The sequence below is a fragment of the Grus americana genome, chromosome 1 (assembly GCF_028858705.1).
Source record: "Grus americana isolate bGruAme1 chromosome 1, bGruAme1.mat, whole genome shotgun sequence".
Lineage (NCBI taxonomy): Eukaryota > Metazoa > Chordata > Aves > Gruiformes > Gruidae > Grus > Grus americana.
In genome coordinates, this window is record NC_072852.1 from 4,201,978 (window position 1) to 4,222,900 (window position 20,923).

The 20,923-nt window shown below is 42.0% G+C and overlaps 1 long non-coding RNA gene across 6 annotated transcripts in view; it reads left to right on the top strand.

Annotated features, from left to right (window-relative positions):
- LOC129214499 (uncharacterized) overlaps positions 1-20,923 on the top strand; it is a 128,167-nt gene that overhangs the window by 81,647 nt on the left and 25,597 nt on the right. For 2 of the 6 annotated variants that reach the window (XR_008579709.1, XR_008579710.1), the window contains exons 4-5: positions 16,709-18,069; positions 20,508-20,613. This is a non-coding gene — a long non-coding RNA (uncharacterized LOC129214499). The remainder of the gene's footprint in view (positions 1-16,708; positions 18,070-20,507; positions 20,614-20,923) is intronic. The other 4 variants (XR_008579713.1, XR_008579711.1, XR_008579712.1 and 1 more) reach the window with 3 other exon arrangements.

A 20,923-nucleotide genomic window follows, 5' to 3' on the forward strand; every position in this document is an offset into this window, starting at 1 on the left:
CGGCTTTTTTATCTGAACTAAAATTTTGCAATAGTGAGTTGCACATACATGCAACTAAAGAACCTACCTCTTTTTTTGTCCGTTCTTTCAACTCTTTAACCACAGCACACATCAAAGTATTACCAAAAGACTGAGTGTAGGAATTTGTATTTGGAGAGCATTATCCATAGATGACTTCATGTTTGTTCCAGTCTTCCCTCTTTTCAGGTTCTGAAATGCTTTTGTAACTTTTTCCATTTACATCCCTGCTTTGAATCAAAGCCATTTTGAAAAAGAAAATTATTCTGAATTCTTTAATGAAAACTTCCAAAATTTACCTCCAGCTTTAAAAAAAAGTCAACTGCTACAGCCTTTTTTTCCTAAACTGCAGAACACAGCAAATGAAAATAAATAGAAGCTGGCATGTTTCTTCTTGTGCAGTTTTATTGGTGTGCATGTTTGTTCATTTGTCTGTTAACTTGTAGAATTCCATGATCTTACATAGTGGTTTGCGGTTTGGTTTGAATTGGTGAGACTTTCCTATTTTTCACATTTTAACCATTACTGACATTTTAATGCAAGAGAAACAATGCAGCAGAAGAGCCACAGTTTGTCTTTTTTTTTTTTTTTTTTTAAAGAATTTCATGATGGATTTTTGAGCATATTTTAATGAAGCATTTCAGACGCACATTCATTTGTATTTGCATGCCCAGTTGTCAAAAGCTTGCTAACAAATGGGGTGACAGACATATCCCAAAATGTGTATTTTATTCACAACTCTGATAGATCAGGGTGGCTACAGCACTTGTGGATTTTTATGTATAATTTCTGGATTGCTGCTTTCAGGAGGAGTTTACCCCTCACCTGCAGTTGCACGGTTACACATTGTGTCTTTTTTTATGCTTTGTATTAACATTGGGGAGAGTTAGGCTAGTATCCTGTGCGTGGGATTGAATAGCACCACATCGAACTTGGTTTGATCAGACCTGTGTGACTGCTGGAACATCGATTTGAGCATGGTGACATATCGACAGCTGTATTTTCTTTTAAAAAGCAGCATTGCGTGTTGTACATGCTGCAACAACAATACTGCTCTGAAGCAAGAGGTCACATTGATCTACACTGGAGTTCACCGGTACCGAGATTTTTACTGAGGTCAGTAATGAACTGAAACAACCTTTCCAGCATTTGCTTTTCCTATTAATGGTGCCAGCAGAGGAGCTGGGAACGGCCTCCTGGAGTTTTCAGGGAAACTCATTGTTCATGTAAACCCTGAGAAGGAATTTCCCTTGCTTCGTGGCCTGCTAGGTATGCAGTGAACCATACAGTTTGCTTTAGCTACATACCATCTGCATTTTATTTTTGTTTACTGACTTTCCACCCGTGTATGTACTTCTTTAGCATAGCGGTATATTGTTGTATATTCCACCTTTGTCAACAACTTGGTTTTGCTGCTCTGAGCAGTCTTGTGTTATGCAAGTTATTGGTGTTTGGAACAGAGCGAGTCATGGAAAAAAATGAAATTGTTGGAAATTTTACCTGTATTGTGTCTTCAGAATGGGTATTGACTGCTTTGATTGTTTTAGGGCTGCTGCTGTTTGTCTGGCATGCGTGCAGCTACGTACTTTGTACTCACGTAGCACTGTGTACGAGGACCTGCAGTCCTTGGAGCGCATTGCTCTTGCAAGGATGAAAGTGGCTTCTTCTCTATCAGTATCTGCTTTTTCTTCTTCTTTTTTCTTTTTTTTTTTTCCCCTCCCTGCTTCTTCGAACAGCCAATTTCTTGCTTGCTGGAAAAACTGTTTCTTCCTGAGATGATCGTAGCCTCTAACACCACTGTTCGCATGAAGATCTAAAGCTGATATACTGCAAGAATAACCCCAACCCCCAGGATGCCAACAGGAGTTTGCTGCTGTTGGAGCTGAAGCAGTGTGGTGTGTTGTCAGGTCTGTGACGTCCATGAGCAGACTATTCGAGTGGTGACTTCACTGTGGCCAAATACCAGAACAGTGATATTGACTCTGGACTAAACAACCCTGATGTTGGAGGCTTTGCAAAGCACTGTGCAAAGACACGTAAACTGCTCCGCACAAACCCTCGAGGCTAAAGTGCTGTGTTAGAGGAACATGACCACGTTGCCTTGGGACTCTGGCTGGATCTGCGCCTTTCTGTGGTACCGTGGCCAAGCTAATAAAACCACCCAAAGATGCCAGGAGCTGGCTTTGCAAAGAATAGTATTGTTATTGATAGTTTTTCATTAACTAGGTTACCCCAGCTTCCTGTTATCAGACATATTTGAGAGTTGACTGTGTTACATTGTATTAGAGTTCCTTACTCCTGTTTCATGGTCCAGAAGTTTAACTGGATTTTCTTTTGAGATAGCATTAAGCTGTGTATTGAGTATCACTTGTGATGCAAATGTTGCCAGATTCTTCAGATTCAAAGACGTGAGCCTTTAATATCATTGCAGCCAAAAACTAAATCACTGTGTTACTTACCATAGAATCATAGAATGGTTTGGGTTGGAAGGGACCTTAAAGATCATCTAGTCCAGCCCCACCCAGCTTCTTCAAAGCTAGGTGATACTGAACAATTGGTTAATGTTCACTGAGCAAAATTTCCTTTCTCTGTACAGAATTTGCATACAACAGCAATGTGATGATAAGGCCTGGATGACCACATTTAGTAAAACAGTCTCCTACCAAGAGTTCTTGCTGTTAGGTAAATCAAAACATGTTGTTCAGAGGGTGACTCATGGAAAACTAAGTAAAAGTTTTATAATCGGATCTTCTGCAAATGCTAAATAGCACATTACAATAAAATTGTTAAAATCTCCTTATATAAATTGTTTATACACTGCTAATCCTTTTTTATGATGAAAAGAGCATTCAGTGGATTTTTAGTACAGGAAATGTGTATAATCTTTTAGTTACCTATGCATTTCTGACTTCTGTGGTTTGGGTGAATTTGAATCTACTGCCTGTTCTTAAATCCGAAGATCCTACCTGAACCCAGCTGGAAGTTTCTCGTGCAGCATACTTCTCAAGTGCTCTGTCATGGCTGCGGAGTAATCTGGATTACAGACTCTGCTAGGGAAAAAGATTACACAAAACGTAGTTTTGTTGTCTATCCTTCCAGGATGAAATTCTGTCCTTCCTTGCAGACTGCAGTATTGGTGTCCCAAAACTGACAATGTAACACTATTTGACCCTCTCCTCTTCCATTTGCACGCCTTCTAAGTCCTGAATCTTCGTACTTGTGCGCTGAAACCTGGGAGAGACCTTGTGTAACCTTAGCCTTTACTGGCCATGGAGAACAGCTGACACAAACCAAAGGACTAGTGGAGAGTTCTGGACAAGGTATCCAACCTGCTTGCAGCACTGGGAATGAAATTGCTGGGCTCAGTTGGAAAATGTAACCAAAGAGTTTAAGACCTGTCTCCTTTCATAGAGAGTTAAGGGTGAAAAAGAGGACTAGTTTTCAAATGATGGACAGCTTTAGGAGATGCGAAGCAGATTCATTGAGTTAACTTGTTACAAGTTACTGCATTGTACATGTGTGTGGGCTGGAGAAGGCTGAAGTAGGAGGCTAAATCGAAGTTAGGTGAAAACAGAATCAGGGCTGACCAAGTGCGCTGTAGCTCTGGGGAATATAATGACGTATTAAGAGCAGTGCGGTTGGGAGGAAGTACATAGTCAGATTTTCCCTCATACTTACACACTCAAATGTGGATAGTAAATAAAGAACATACCGCCTTTTTTGGGTGACCTTTCTTTCTTTAGTAGTACTCAGCTGGTTGCTCCATATCCTTACTGTTTTCCAAGAGGAATTCACAGGGAAATAAATAAGGTATCACTGACTGCCAGAGTGAATTTGCTTATATACATGTGAGCATAAATGGTATTATGAAATGGAACAAGTGGGGCATAGGGAATTTCCAGATCCTGAGATGAAAATAATTTCAGAGAAGTATAGACAAGTTTGAAGTATTACCAGTATAAATGAAAGTTGCTAGGTCCTTTTTTGCTGCCACTCTATTCTGTACCTTTTGGCAGCAGAGATTTATTTTTTTTTGTGAGACCCAAAAACATGTACAAGCCTGCATGAATTTTATAACATGATACTTGCATCATGGGATCATAGAATAATTTAGGTTGGAAGGGACCTCAGGAGGTCTCTAGTCCAACCTTCTACTTAGAGTAGGATCAGCTATCTTCGGCATTTACCTGGTAACATTGCTGGAAATAAAATTTTAAAAGTAGTTGTGATTATTTAGTCACTGTAGTGAAACAATGCCTGGTAGAATAAAGGCTGTCAGTCAATGCTGTGAAAATTGTTCAGTGCCAATCGTCATTCACAAATAATTTCCAAAGGCAGGTGTGTGTGTTTGGGTGATGGAAGCAGAGAGGATAAAGGGAAGGTCAGACACACCAATAACGAGTTTCTTTTAACTGATCATCCCTGTATTGATTTTGAGCACTCACCAAATATGCCTTAAACTAACTTGTAAATTATTTCAGTATTGTGACCCCTCGCTGAGACTCTGGTTACAGCTTTAGAGTCAGTTCACTGAAGTTCAAGGAGTCTGATGGTGTGAGGCTGCTGTGGTTTGAATGATCTTTTTAAGCTTGGTGTGTGGTCTGCCTGTTTGTTTTCAACATCAGTAGGTATCATTAGTGAACCTTGTTAGAAAAAAATGTACTTGGATGTATTTTGATGACCTTTTTTAAACCTTTTAATATGATGGTGATGCAGAGCACTCTGTCTAGGCAAGGCTGCATGTTGTACTGGGCTGGTGGTTGTAGGACAAGCTTCTTTTCTGTCACTGCCCTCTTCCGGACAGACTGTAGCTCATCTGGCCACATCTGTATTTCTTTGTTCCCTTCATAACCTTTCTCTTCTTTGGTTGCTTAAGCTGTATCTTCACCGTCCCCTAAATGAGGCCGAAGTCCACACTGCCACTGAAGGGGATCACCCCATCTTTATGCTTAACCCAGGCTTGGACTCTGTGCTGGGGGCAGGATTCATGCAGTTGGATGGAACAAAGCAAGTGCTAGAGTTGGCACAGGAGTGTCAATGGCAGGAGGACACACGAGTTCCCCTGTTTCAGCAGAGATGTGTTCTATGCTAAACTCAGCTGGGCTGCACTGGAGTTACTGGAAGCATTAGAGATCTCTTGGTAGGTCCTTATCTAGCAAAGCATTTTAGGCATGTCACTTATCCACGTGAAATTAAGATGTTGTCCATTGGGGCCTTTAATTTTTAGTAACACTTGTTTTTGAAATTCCTCTATGAATGCAAAGAACAACAATAATTACCCATACTTCATATGCCTTTTAAAAAAACTGATTTCCCCACTCCATGGTTAAATATAGTAGACTGACTTCAAAAAGTCTGAGTAGTCCCAGTGAAGACCAAGGACTGTTACTGCTGAATTTAAATGATACTTGAAATGAAAATAATGTGACACAAATGATGGACTTGAGAAAGAAGTGGGAGACTGAATTATTTGTTTAACTAATGGAGCTAAGGAGGACAGGAGAGAGTAATTCCTGAGTATCAGCTGAGGCCAGTGAAGGAACATGGGTACACTTGTTGAAGGAAATAAATACATGACAAATCTTAGAAATATCCAGCAAATTCGAAAGAAGAGGAATTCAGATAAGCCCCTTGAAAAGCAGGAAGTTGTGCTTGTTAAAATCGGTCCCTGCCGTGAGTTGCAGTTCTCGGCACTACTTGGCACTACGGCTTGGCCGAGTAGTATCTTGGCACAAGCTGGGCTTGACCAGGAAATGGTTTTCTCTGCAGCTTAGTGTTGAGGGGAAGCAGCTTCGCTTCTCTTTGAAGGCGTGCCTGGAGAATGAGATATTAAAAATGATTCTGCTTGAACAAGTTCATAAAAATTTGCCTAGGTGACAATAAATGTTTTTCAGCTTTACCCTGAACAGCCTCTTCCTTTGAAGGTATTGTAGCTTCATTATATGATGTTTGCATTACTGGGAGAAGTATCTCAAACACATATGTTTACAAGGCAACTTCGTTGTTAGAGAAAACTCTCAGGAGGTGAGATAAAAAGTTTTATATAAAAATGAGGACCCTGCTCCCAAAACCAGATTTGCAAGATAGAATCTTACTTATCCTAATGGTTTTAGTCTGTATTTTCCTGTGCAGTCTCAGTCATTTTCCAATTTTAATAAAATCTTTGTCACTCCTAATGCAAGCTCAACCTGCAGAGGAATTTTGCTTCTCGTTCTGTCATCCCATCGCTGGAGTGGCAAGAAAAGAGGGTATCTAAAACTCCGGATTATGACTTAGTTGTGAGGTAAAATAGAGGTTAAAGGAGAGAATGTAAGGTTTTCATCTTACACTGATTGTTGTGGTGGCTACTAAAAATGGGCTGTGAATCAAGATTTCATTAAAATATATTCTCAGGTGTTGGTTTAGTTGGACCTCTAATACGTAGCAAAACTGATTGAGGGATGAACAGTGTGGAAGAGACATAAACTTTCTTAGCTGACAGAAATACACAAGGTTTTGGTAGTGGCTTTTTTCTTGATTTCCCCCGCCCCCCTTCTTTCCCTTTTTTCTTTTCTTTCCTGTTAATTGTATCTCTTTGCCAGATCTCTAGTTCAGGGAAATGTGTCCTATCATGGAATTTCAGCTGCAGGACAGTGGGGTTGACATCTGCTTAAGGTTTCAGCATGCGGTACTTCTCATCCTGTGTGAACAGTTGATGACAACAGCCGATACCCTTGTTACTTGGCACATAGGTACAGCAGGAATAGGGCTGGCGAAGGGAAATGTTGTGGAAGTGATGTAGAAACAGGTACCTGCCCCATGGTTAGAGCTACTTCTGTTTGTAACCATGCAGCTGTAACAGGTAACTGCAGAAATAGAGATGGATAATAGCAATGCAGTGTGGTTAACAAGGTGTGCTGCAACTAAAAGGCAAATATTCCTTCAGACCTTCACTTCTTCCCTGTTGCCGTTACGCAGAGGGGTCGTTGGTGCACAGACAGTTCATAGGAATCATCTGTGACTTCAAAACAAATGTTCAAACTGGGTGTAGCAACATTGAGTGGATCGGGGGAAAGCCAGCGCTCTGGTGATGCAGAGCCTGCTGTTATTGTGGAGAGTCTTTCTGTTATTTCAGCACATCACGTATTTTCTCTGTGCATTAGCCTCCTTTTCTTGCAAAGTAAATCTCAGGGCTTCAAGTCCATAAATGAGACTGAAGAAAAAAAACCAGTACAGGGACATAGGGATGGGAAAGATGAGTTCAGCTGAGCCCTGTGTTACTTTCAAATACAAGAGTAGTATGAAAGATCACTCTCAGATGCAACAGGTGCTGGGGAGTCCCCCAAATCCATGTGGCTGTTGGAGATTGGAATAAAACAAAGCTCTCGAGCAGCTTTGACTCTAAAAAGGGAGATTTGCCAGGGATGTCACAGAATTGAATGAAAACTTCACTTTCTCCTGTGTTTGTGTAGAGGGAGATGGGATACAGCCGTAGCTATCGGCCATGGGAAGTGCTAAATTAGAATTGCAGGTAGGTAGGTAGGTAAACAGGGACAAGAGCTGTAATTACTGACTGTTTGGAAAGCACCCTCATGCTCTCCAGGCCTCCTGGTATAGCAAGGTGATGCCAACCAACTGCAGAGGAGACACAGTTGGGTGCCAGAGATTCATACCCATTTTGCAGAGTAGCTTTGAGATCTGCAGATGATATAACTGCTAAGTGTTGTTATGAATGATTCAGAACTTCTGGCGCCTGTTTCCATACATGGATCATCAGACTTTCTCTGCCATTTTAAAGTAATTGTCTGAATGACCTGAATATCTTCGAAGTAGCTTCAATTTTTGTTCAGGCACTGGCTTTAGAAATGAAATCTTTCATCTGATACACTTAAAGTTAATTTTGCTTCTTTAATGGGATTCTCTTTACCTAAATTTACATGATTCAACTTGCATTCTGTTGGATGTGTTCTTCTCTTCCAATGATAAATTTGCCCAAGCATCTCCCAGTATGTGTTGAGAAACACGTAGGTAGCTGTTTGTGTGCCATCCACTTCCACAGGCAGATAAACAATGAGCGGTTTGTTTGATTGTCGTTCGAACAATACTCGAGAAAAGCTCTGTCCCGCCTGGCTGTCAATTCTGTTGTTGTACTTTGCTCTTGGTGACATCGTTGATGGCAGCTAAATGAAGTGTATTAATTGTTAGATGCTCTTTGACCAAGGATGTTGACTTTTCCTGGCAGCCAATCTTATATCACCGTTTTTGCAGGAGAAGCTGCTAATCTACCATAATGTAGTAATTTAGTTACAAGTATTGGTGAGAGTGGGTCTGTTTGTTTAGATGGGGGATAAATAATTAGAAGAGAATTAAAAGCCATATGAAGTACTCTCATGTTTTTGAGGTCTGATTGTGCATCAGGAACATAGACCTCTGAAATTAAAAACCCTCGGTTATGTTAAAAGTTACTGTGATGCCTCTGAGGTTAGTCTTAGTATGGGGGGAGCAGTGCTGTATTACAGGATCACTGCTTCTTGCAGGTAGAGGTCCAGTTCGGACAGATTGCAGCTGGGCATTGCCGGACCTGTACCACGGCCCCAGGACACATGCTCAAGCGTTAAGAGTTCACGTTACTTCCGCAGAAGCGATCCTTTCAGGTCTCTCCAGTTTCTTCAGAAAGCTGTTTATATACATGCGGTTGTCTGCTGAGGAGGAGATCAGTAAGGGCAGCGAGGTTAAGGAAACGCTTGCTGCGAACTCTTCTTACGCTGAGAACAAGGCTGACTGGCCAGGGAATTTCCAGATAATATATATCAAATGAAATAGTGCTGCAGAGGCCAGAGCAACATCACGAGTTTCAATTCTACTCATTAATAGCTGCATCCTTGTCATTGTCCTTGGGATCCATCCTCTTTGCAGTCAGCTTTTCTGTACAAGGAGAGCTTAGCCCTTGATGCTGTGCTCTAGAGAAGCCGCTTCAGCAGCACCCATTTCATCTTCGTCAAAGATCTCCTTCCATCACCACGTTCTCTCCAGAAATCTAAACCTGAGGCAGTAAACATGTGTGTAGCATTGAGGTGGAGACTTACTGGTTAATATAAGTGGGAAATACAATCTAGAGCTGGTAGTGCACTTTGAACATCTTGCCCTTAACCATAAGATTCTTTCCTCATAAACAGCCTTTTGTTAAAGTAGAAGGATACTGCATGATTAAATCTACTTTCTGCTCTTTATGTTACTGTGTTTGCTTTCAAATTATTTAAGGGTGAAAAATAGATCAATTACTTTCCCTTTGCACATTGACCCAAATTCTTCATCAGCCTCTTGTGTACTAGGCCAGTGCTGCAAAGTTTAGTTTGCAAATTTGACCAAGAGAATTTTTGAACAAAAACTGTAAGAGGCAACACTCTAACTTGTGTTTTTCCAGTTAAGTAGACAAAAGTCTGCACAATAAGTCATTATCAAAAAGCTTCCATTTTCCATGTCGCTTTCTGCAGTAGCTTAAAGCAGCGTTTGAGAATTGATACCACTGTTAGTCATCTGACAGGGCTGTGAAGTTCCCAGCTTCCCTTCTGTGAGGGAAAACATCCCAAGTAACAGTCTGGACGACGTCAGATGAATCATGTCATGGAAGTGACAGCTTCTTTGCACTGACTATAAAGGGGTTCCCTGTGACTAACTGCAATACCGACGTTTATGCTGCAGGTATTTAAATAGAAGTGAGATTAATCCCACTTGTCAAGTCTCCTCCTCATTTCCAGTTGGGACACAGTGCATTGGGGGTTTCATTGGCTTAGGAGAAAAATCTGGAACAGAATTCCAAGGATTTTAATTTATAGGTACCTGCCATTTTTTTTCCCCAGCAGATTTTGCAGTAGAGTTTGTAATTACACTGAGAAACAAACCCATCCATCAGAGTACTTGCGTTTCTCACATAAAAGCAGTCAAAATACATGGTAGGTGCGTATTTGGAAGAGGTTCAGCGTCATCCGATGGAAACCTGCATTTTGGGACAGCCTACAGCCGTTCCTTTTGGTAGCTCCGAAAACTGAGCTCAAACTGTAGTAATTGCCGTAATCCCTTCAAACTGCTGTCATCTGTGCGTTGGTGTGTCCTCGTAGGAGTAGGACCTGCATCCAAAGTGCAGACCCAAGGGGACTGAAAAGATTCACATGAGGCTATCACATCATTATGTTAGAAATTAGTTTCTCTTGAGCTGTTTGCACATTGAAAACAGAGGCTGCTGTGCATTGATTTCTACAAACTCTTTGTTGGCAGAGTCTGTAGATGTCAACATAGAAATGTACTACGGTGCATTTGGAGGAATATTAGCCCAGCAGGCTGATACTGTGTAACATGAATATGTAAATACACAAATAGTGCCAGACTGATGGATCAGGAAAGAACAGAATTCCCGAAGAACAATCTAGGATGGACGGTGCTACTGCAAGCTTTCCTATGATGCCTCAGGAGTGTGCTTTGGTCCTTCAGTGAAGCTGATGATGCGAGGGCAGTTCATTGTCTATCTGCCATTTAGTTCGAGGCGTCTTTACAGAGCTAAATCCTACATAAGGGAAGGAAAACAATTTTTTTTAATTTTTTTTTTTTGCCGCAGTGCCGAGGCTGAGCTGTTCTTCCTTGGAAGGGGGATGACGGTATTGCTGCTTCCATCTGGACAAGAAGTACTCTTTGCCGTTGCCCTTGGGGTCTATCAACAAAATTTCTTTCCTCCTCCAGTTTAAATTGACAGTTATTTTTCCATTGGCATTAGTGCCAGTTCCAAGGACTGAGTCAGGTGTTGAAGTGCTCATAGTAAATTGTTAATCCTCATCTATTGAAATGGCACACACAGGGAATGTGGGTGCGATGCCATGACAAGTACCGTCTCTGAGCGCCTGCAATCGTTACATTGGTGCTGAACCGACTTGTTCTTTTTTTGAGGGAATGTTAGTTGGGGCGGATACATGCTTGTGCTAATGCACTCTTAAAGTGGGTTGAGTTAAATTAAGGAACTGGCAGCGAGAACAAGAAAGAAGCCTAAAGGAAGTGGTGCTGCCAAACGCTGGCATCCCTGCCAAGGCCAGTACACCGGGGCACAGCTAGGTACACTCCGAAACGTGTCCAGCACAAGAGGTGACTTGCCCACAAAGCTGACTCAGTGGGTCATGGGCTACTGCGTGTTTGCTTATCTGCCGTGGAGCGCTTGGGTCCATGGGATGCAAAGTGCTCGACCCTTTGGAAAAGCTGGATCTCGCAATGGCAAAACACAACGCTGGGGGTTGGCTAAATCTTCCCCTGTTGTTTGCTCGTGCCCTGAATACTCTCCCTCCCATGGGTTCATGCCAGTGAAGTATTGGAGAGGTCATGAATGGTTTTTGGCTCTGTCGAGCTCTCAGGGATCTGCAGAAAGCAGAGCATTGCTTAGCTCACTGTGAAAGGCACCATTGCACCTCTGCAGGTTCAACTCTCACCCTCCTTTCCCATTTTCCTCGTTTCAACTCCCTCTCCAGCACACACATTCAGATACTCTCCCAAGACAAAGTGATTTACTAAGGCCATCCCAAGATCAGAGTTAGAAGTGCTGGAGCTTAGATCTCCCTGGCAGTCCTGCTCTCAGCTTGCTGACTTAATGTTGCCTTCCCACGCAGGCGCATTTTACATGCCGCTGTCCTCATATCTCGGTTCTTTGGCTCTTGAGATACCATTTTACCTGTACTTTTCCATCCCAGGCGAGGCTAGCAGGATGAACACGGTGTGATGCAGAGCAAAGACTTTGCTGTGATTTCACCAAGGTGCCAAGAGTTTCAAACGTGCCATCTAGTGGTATAAACTAAGAGCACTCAAAATAAAGGAAATACCCCCCCAAAAAAAATCCACCTTCCTTCCAATACTCATTATTTCTGAAATGCCTTTGTTTGGGGCAGAAAATTAATATATACAGCCCCTGCTACACTGTCAGGTTTACTGAGTGCTGAGGAACTGAGCTCTGCAAGAGTTTGTTAATCAGAAGGAGGAACAGGGAATTTTTTAGTCTGTTATATACCATATATGCTAAACTTAAGAGGTCTGTACCGTCTTACCAAGAAAACAGACTTGATGCTGCTATTGCTTCCCCTTTCAGGAACTGAATCAAGTTTGCAAACAAAATAAATCTAAGGTTAAAACATCTTTGCATTAGGGAGGAGGGGAGAGGGAAATAACAATAATGTACTTTGTCTGTAGCCATGCAACAAATGATCAACAGAGCCCGGTCATGAGATGCCCTGCATTTGTAGATCAGTACTAGGACATGTTCCACCCCAGCTCATAACCTGAAGTACTTCCAGCTTCCTCTCTGCTGAAGAAGGCTGCACAAAAAATGCAGAAGGATCCCAAATCTTTCTGAAAATCTACATTCATCACCAAGATAAGAATAGGCCTTAGAATGAGGAGTGTTAAAAGGCCTGAGGTTTATACCACAATTTGGCGTGTGTATGCAGTGAAATACTGTCTGAATTAAATCTATCTTGGGTGTTTGTCTTCGCTGTTATCTTCAGTTCAAGCTCTGGCGCAGAATGGAAGTTGCTCAGGTTGATGTTTATGTGTGCTTGCTGTTCCTAAGTTTTTTACCTAGAGGTCATCGTGTCCTTTTCTCTTATTACCAAGAAACTTGCTTGCTGTTTGGATTGGACTATGCGATCCATCTGTTGTAGCTACCAGAGTAAGTCAGGAGAGCGATTCTGTACTGCCTCACATGCCCTGCAAGTCATCCTTTTTGTGCCAGGGTCAGAATTCAGCCGTTCCTATCAGCTCCTACAGCCCCAAACGTTGCGCACGCTGCTTGTGTGCAAGCCTGTGAGACGAAATCTAAAAAACCCTGAAATTGCCAACACTGGAATTACAAACTTAGAATTAATACAGAAGGTGCCTGTAGAAAGAATAAGAGTTAAATGTCAAAGAATCGCCAGCAAGCCAAGTGGGAAGGAAAAAAGTGTGCCAGTGTTAAATGCTGGAAGTGTAGCTGTCCTAACTTATACAGCTGGGATAAAATGCAGAAAGAGGGTTAAGAAAAGAAATCGAAACCTAGACTTCCAAATGCCCAGAGAAGTCCTTTTCTCTGTAGGGTAAGGGTCAAGCTGCTCTTGCATATTCTCTCACTCTGAATCTTTTATGTCTCTGTGAGCAGCGGCATGATTCAGAAAAAGGGATGTGAGGTCACCACTCAGCTCATAAATGTGTAGTATCAAAATTACAGCATGCTGCTAGGCTGTGGGGATAGGAGGAGAAAGCAGAATACAAGTCTCCCGCTTCCCAGGTAAGAGACTTAGCGAAAGGAAGATGCAGAAGGGTGAGTAGCATCTCTGACCATATTTTCTGAAGAAAATTTTAGTGTAGTTCTTGGTGCTGAAGCTCGGTGCTGTATTGTGGACCCCTCTGAAAGGCTAGGCTGAGGTACCTACAAGGTCAGTCCTATAACATTTTAATCTTAAGCAAGAGGAGGTTTAGTTTGCAGGTGGTTTAGTCCTTGAACTGCCTCTGCGTGGTGGCACAAAATGGGACAAGGCCTACGGGGAAAAAGCCCTGGCGTTATCCATGAGGTGCTGTGAAAAGTGCCTGTACTAATCAGGTGGAGACAGATTTATTTATTTGGATGTAGAGACCTAAATGACACTGAGGTGGGTATTTTTGTCTCGCTCTGTGTGTGTACTCACCGCACCCACTCAGGGAGCTGTTCTGTCCTCCCAGCCCACGTAAGACATTGATGTTTTTAGCGCGAGCAGGCTCCCTGCACCAGCACTGTGTGGTGTTCAGACCAGGTCTCTGTGCAGCATGAAGACCACCATAAGGCATTATTCAGAGTCTTTCATTTTTGTTGAGTCGGCCGTTTGGTTTTGGGTTTGTGGGGTTTTTTTCATTTTAAAGCACCTGAAGGAAGATCAGCCTGATGCTAGAGTGTACCAGTTTGGTGGTTTTATTCCCAGACTAGCAAAAGCCTGAGTTTCAGGACCTGGTCATATACCCAGCTTCTGGTCCTAAAGCCTGAGTTCAACTTTGGTGTGGCTTAACAGTGTCTGGTGGTCCTGGGAAGTATGGATCTTGCTGGAGCGGTGTCAGAGACCTGTGCGAGGCTGTGGGAACCAAACCTGGTATGAACTCACCTGTGCTGCGTCCTCGGAAGGGTTTCTGGAGTGAGCCATCCCTGCGAGCACACCTGGGGCTGCTCCCTCCTAACAGAGGCCGTGGGAATAAGCTTAGCACAGATGTACTGTGGGCCACAGTTCAGAAAGCTGTGTTAGTTATTAGCGTGAATGTACCTGCTGGTGAAGTGATTTGTTCAGGAGAACAAAAATAATACTTGTAAAAACACGGCATTGAGAAAGTTCACGCCGTGCATTTGAAAATGGTTGTCTTTTGAATGTGTTTTGGAGGTTTTTTAACCAAAGTTAAATCAGATTTGGGCAAGCAATGAAGATGAGCGATTCCAGCTACTACATGTTTTTTTTATTTTAAGGAATGTGATATTTTTATACCAAAAAAGCAGATGCTTTTTACCTATTGTCTTTCCTTTGGCTGAGTAGTGTTTGATTTTATGGCAGGAAATATTTGACTGTTTGTAGTAGTGGGATGCAGCATTTAACTTTATGACTGCAATGCAGGTCTTTTATTAGTAAAACTTAATGTGTAACAGGATAATTCCGTTGCACCTACTACTATACTGGCTTGATTTCGTACAAAATAAGTTTCTACTTCCTTGAAGGCCTTATATAAGCCGTAACTGGGAACGAATCCAGCATGTTCGATCACAATAAAGGAGCTGCTTCAGAGCGAGCTCTTCTTTAGAAATAGTCGTAAACAGGTTTATATATAGGACCTGCTATTATACACAAAACTTGCTGAAGAAATGTTTCCCAAGAACGAGTGGTTTTAATATATGCTGTGGGGACCCTGCTGAAGCCAATTCTCCAGCAAGCCTGTTGTAATTCCATGCAAGGTTTAAAACACAAGAACATCTCTCTAATCCTTATCTGCTGAAAGGGCTGGGTGGGTATGGAATGGCTCTTTGCTGTAAAAAAAAAAACCAAACATTTGATATAAAGGCTCGGAAACTTCAGCTGGCATCCTATGTATGCAAATGCAGGTGCCATACACGTTATATTTGGATTTCAGGGTTTTTCAGATCCATTTCAAGTCGATCGGTAGCAGCCTTCCGTGGTTTGATCCCTTGCTTTCATCACCCGTGCCCAATTATTATACATGAGATCCATCAGCCCCCTCTCACCGATAGTGCCTGCAGCTGAGCATCAGCACATTTGGGAACAATAAAGGGCTGTCATTTGGGAGTTTCTGTTCCTTCCTAATCGGGCAGGACCTGAAATTATGCCTTCGCAGAGCTCGCCGATCAGGCTTGTGTCTTGGAACAGGTATGCTTACATCTGAGTGGTGTGAGGATTGGGTTTAGGGAGCTTTGTTGCCGGTTTACATTCAGCATCGTTGGATGTGTGCTCTCATAGAGTTTCGGATAGGTACAGGACAAAACACGGAAAGACTTCTGCCTTTGTGATTGATTTTTAAGGACAATTTGCTGTTTTGCTCCTCGCCTCCTTCCTAATGAGCTGAATTGTTAAAATATGTTAATGTAAGGAGACACACGAGAAAGGGTGAAGCAATATACTGACACGTTGAATAATTAGATCATCTCCTGCGCAGGAAAAAAAGTCAAGTATGAAACAGGAACAAGAAGTGCCTCCCTCCCCCACCGTAGAGGCACCAGGTCTGGCTCTTTCTGCATGCAGAAGCAGGTTAGACAATTAGATCTTTAGTATTAATTAATTTTTGTGAAATTCCTGAAGATTCAAAGTGTCATGTATACTAACTCTCTTCTATTCGTCTGCTGTTTTTTGGGAGAAGTTGAGAGTCTTGTTTTGGAGGGCTGAATTTGTGAGCTGCGTAATTTGTGATGAAACAAAAAAATGACTGTTGCTGGACTGGATTTGTAAATACTGTAGTGGTTAATTGGGTCTTCTGAGGAAAATCCTTGTGAATTTTGGCCTGAATAGGAGTTAGATAAAGGGAATTTCATAAAGAGGTACAGGACATTGTGGCTGCCTTTCTGATAGCGTTTGGCATTTTGGCAAAGCAGTGCTTCGTATTTCTTAATAGAATTATTTCTTTGAAAGAAAAACAGCTTAATAATCAGTAAGATCCCAACCTTGTGTGAACCTACGCCTGCAGGGAGGGCTGTGACAGTACTCAGTCCTTACTTACATGAGTAAGCACTCTCGTATGTTAAGTTTACTTGTTTAATAAACATAACACTTTGCTTTTGTTCTCTTAATCACTTCCTTCGAAGAGTTAACTTCCTAAGCAGCCACAGATTAGTTCTCTCAGTTGTTTTAATTATTTTTCTTGTCACGCACAGTGAAGGTCTAGTGTTTGTGAAATGTCTTCTTTTTTTTTTTTTTTTTTTTGTCCCCCCTTCCCATGGCAGTTTCAGTGATGCTGGCATTGAAAACCCAGCCGAAATGCTCTCTGTCTGCCGTCCTGTTATTTATTTTATTTTTTACAACCAAGTTGCACTTTTTTGAATGTTAGTGCTACAGAATAGAACACTTTTCCTTCCAGGGTGATTTGAGTGCTCCAGAATTTTGAATTCCTGCAAGGGGTATGCGAGAGACTGTAGCAGTGGGCTTCCACGTGCTCGCTGCTGAGTAATTTCCTTTTGTATTGCTGACAGGTGACTCAAAGCGGGAGCTAGCAGATGGCTGCATCGTTAGCTGGTGGCCACAGCCTTACGAGATGAGTTTTGGAATTTCCATCAAAGTCGGGATTAGGCTCAGGATACGCCAGTGGCACAGAGCACCCCGGGGGAGTGTGGAAGAAGAGGAAATCATTCATAGCGACTCATCTTGTGGTTGGGTGAGTCAGGGGTCTGCTGGTGGTGGTCAGAAAGGCACGTGGCTGACTACACCGTCTTTGTGTGCTCTGCAGGATGCAAACTGTCGCTGAAAATTAATTCTGCCCCTTTGATTTTTGTCCGGTGAGTTAGTTCCAGAAAGGAGTTACTGTATTTTCTGGAATGAGTATTGTGAAATTCTTTTTTTTTTTTTTTTTTTACAGTGGGCAAGTTTTCAGCTGGTGATTTATCAACAAAGTATTTTACAGGATCATAGTTAAAAGCTCTTAAAAAAAATATATCCTGTGTGATAGGGAAAGTAAAAGCATCTCAGTTTCCAAATGATGAAGGAATAACCGAAAGAGCTAGTTCTTGGAATAGTAGCTCCACTGGCACTCGTTGGTGATTTCCTGTGCATTTGCTGCAAGAATCACTCTGTGATGTGAGTAGGTGGTACTAAAGGGTTATTACGAAACCAATTTTCAACCAGACGTTTTGAGTCATGGATTGGGAAGAGGGATAGCAGCTTCAGAGCTTTCTCTTTGTTCGAGCAGTGCGCCTGAAATGCACACGCAGGATATTCTGTGCTTGCATGGAACAAGGCAGACTGGGAATAGGTCTGTATTACGTGAGTGCTCTTCTTCATGCCACTCCATCTCGGGGATGGGAAACGAGAACGTGGGCTGAGAGCCGGCAGCAGCGTGCAAGGTGCACAAGGAGCCGTTTCCTGACTGTCTTTCAATTCGTAAGTATTTTCTCGTGGTTTTTTTCCCAGACGTGAGAGACAAAATGGAGTTGTGTCAGGACGGATGTCTGCGCCAAAACGAGGTGGTGGTTTGGAGCAGTTTGGTTCTGTTCTGGAAGCAGATGGGCTGCCACTGGCAGGAGACAGTTGGCTTCTCCATCAGAAAAAAGAAAAAAATAGAGGGGTGTTTAAGGGAATTGGTCTGGCTCCTAAACCGAAGGAATTGTTGACCTACTGACTCAGTTATGAAGCATTAGGGAAGCAGTCTTATTGTGGTTTCTTTTGTTGGTGGCAGATTCAGAAGACGTCCGTGAGCGTACGGGTATGACTAGCAAAGGAGAGACGGTTCTAGTACCTGCTGCCTGTGGGATTTATTTTGTGCCAGGAAGGAGCTGAGGTGCTGACTACTAAGTAACACCTAAACTTTATTTCTGATGCTTCTCCCGATAATGCATTGGTAAGTTTATGTACTTCTCATTTTCAGTGCTAAGATGGTATCTTGCTAAATGTAATTGAAAGAAATCTCTTTAACAGCTTTTTGAAAGTGGCAAGGTGTATTCCTTATTTCACTGGAGCAGCTTTTACAGAAAACACTAGCTGGCCTCCCACAGTTTGGGAGTCTGTAAATGAGGGGGGAAACTTTGTCGATCAGGTTGACAAAAACAGTATGAAATTGCTGTTCTCTCTCACCTTTAACCTACAAACCTCTGCTGAGTACCTCTGGTACTAAGCAAAGAGGATGGGCCAGCCTTCCAGCTTTGGGATCCTGTCATTCTGGAGTCACAGCTACGCTGTCATTTTCCTGTTACACTTCCCTGGATGAACAAGGCTTTAGTCTTGAATTCTGCATGAAAATCAGATGTCCATCCCTGGAATTAAATCTAGCGATACTTTTCCTAAAATATGCCTGGAATAGAAACAATGTTATTTTTAAGTGGCTCTGTAAATCCCAAGGAAAAAAGCTATTAATTAGTGGTTTCTCAAGAAACTCAAATCATTAACATGCTGTTGGCTAGAAGGAATCATGTTGGCTGATGGAGCTAGGTCTGGGATGTCACGCTCCCTGAATCTGCTGTCTACTCTGCCACTGGTTTTGGGAGGGATTTTTTGGAGGGGGAGTTCCTTGGGAAAGTCATTACGTATTCTTAGTTGTGGATAAAATGAGGATAGTGTTATTTAACTTTCCTTCAGCGCTTCACCAGCATTATCACAGATTTCCTTTTAGAGAGGATGTTCATACATGATACTGTAGCTCTTGGGTTTCCAGAACATTGTTTTGAATACATAGATTATTAGAAGATGAGGCAAGCAGAACAGTAATTACTGAACTTATCATGGTCTGTGACAGGTCCTCTCCAGACACCAGCTGTACGAGTTGCTTGTGCTGTGTCCTAACTGTCCACCACGAAGGGAGGAATTCACTGCCGCTGTTCTTCCCTGGGTGGGTGACACCGGGACGCCTCGCGTTCCCAAACCCACTTGAGTCGGCAGTTGCGGATATTTTTTCCCTCTTTTCCAAAACAGCAACCAAGAAGGCAGTCCGTACACCGCACATGCCTACAGAACCGCAAATAAATCCAGCGGTTTAAAAAAACTAAAACAAAAAAGGGAAGGTTTAGCATTGTACTGGATTTCCTTTCCTTAAGTGCTTCCTTTGGATCTGGGGAGAAGAGCTCGAGCACAGGGTGACTTTCTAGCGAGCAGTTGTACCAAGAGGCGTGGGAGGCAGGGTCAGGGAAGAGTCACTTGGTTGTTATGTGGGTGTGAAAAGCCTATGGAAAGCAAAGGGCGGAGGAAAATACTTTACTTGAATTAAACAAATAAAGGAGAATGTTATATGAATTAGATATTTGAAGTTAGATTTTTTGCCAAGTTATTTTTGTGAATTGACTGCGTATCTTCCGAAAATCATTTATTTAACTGTAAGCTTACCAAATGTTCTCAGGAGGGACAAAAAAAAAAAAGACAACAACAAAAGAAAAATCATTGTTTTCTTATCATTTCAGATAAAAAGAAAGGAAGTTGCAAATTTTTATAGCCCCTAAATTGTTAACTGTTAAACCTGTATTGAAGCAGTGGATCAAATTTCCTCAGGCTTACAGTGGAGCGGTTTCATTTACTAAGAAATTACAAGCAGGCCCTGTTTGAGGAGAAGGAGTCTTAGATCTTCAGTTCGTTGTTTCATACCCACCTGTGGGACAGGGAAATTGTTGCTCTTGAAAATCACCTGGTTTGGGGAGCAGTCTGTTACCATTGATGCAGTGCACAGGGATGTTCATGCTCAAAATAACTGAAAAAACCAAACATATTTTGAAACCTGATTTTTTTTTTTTAACTTGCATGTTTGTAGTATCTCCATTTCCTTGCAGTTTTTAAAACATTACTTAATGTGATTGAGAGAATCTGAAATATATTGGTGTAGAGATTATGATTTTCCATGCCTTTTGTGATTATCTTGACCAAAAAAGAAAAAGGCATCACACGGAGGCAGGTTTAACAGTACTTTCTCTCTGAAGCAGAAGACTGCTTATTACTTTAGTGAAAGGCTTGATTTTGTAAAAAAACAAGCAAACAAAAAAAACCAACAAAACCTCCTTTATCATAAATGGTAGCTTTTTAAACACAAGCCATTGCATATAAGGAGAACACTTAACACAATCTGTGATTAGATGCACAGGTGTGTAATATGATGTCTTCTACCTGTAGTATGATGTCTTCTACTAAACCAACACAATGCTTGACGTAGGTCTGTGCAGTGTCTTGATAGCGTTCATTTGTACTGATTTCTGAGGGATTCCCATGCAGAAGTTCACAGGCAAGGTATAGAGAATTTGTTGGCTTTTTCTTGTTGTTTGTTTTGTAAATTTTTTGAGTTAAGTTCTTTATGGCCTGTAGCTATCCAAATGCAGAGTTTGCAGCTGAAGTTTGCATACAAAATGATGAGTTCAAAATTGGACCTGGAAAAGAGGAAGGCTTCCTCTTCTGTTGCTCTACTAGAATGGTAATACCAACATTTAAAAAAAAACGTATTAATTGAGCCAAATAAAAATGCATGTTTTCCAGCAACTGAAGTGTGAATAGAAGCCACTCGTATCTGTGCATTTTCAGGGTAGAGTTGTGCGTGATGATCTCCGCTGTCTAATCCCCTCGCTTGTTTCCCATATGTCTGCTGGCAAACTGGGCTACCTCCAGGCAGTGCCACCATGCTGTGCTGTGACTTTAGGGGTTGACTGTGCAGTTGGAAGCTAACAGGTGTTTTTAACTTCTAATCAAAGTCAGGGCACCTGAATTGTAACTTTAAGGACCTAAGT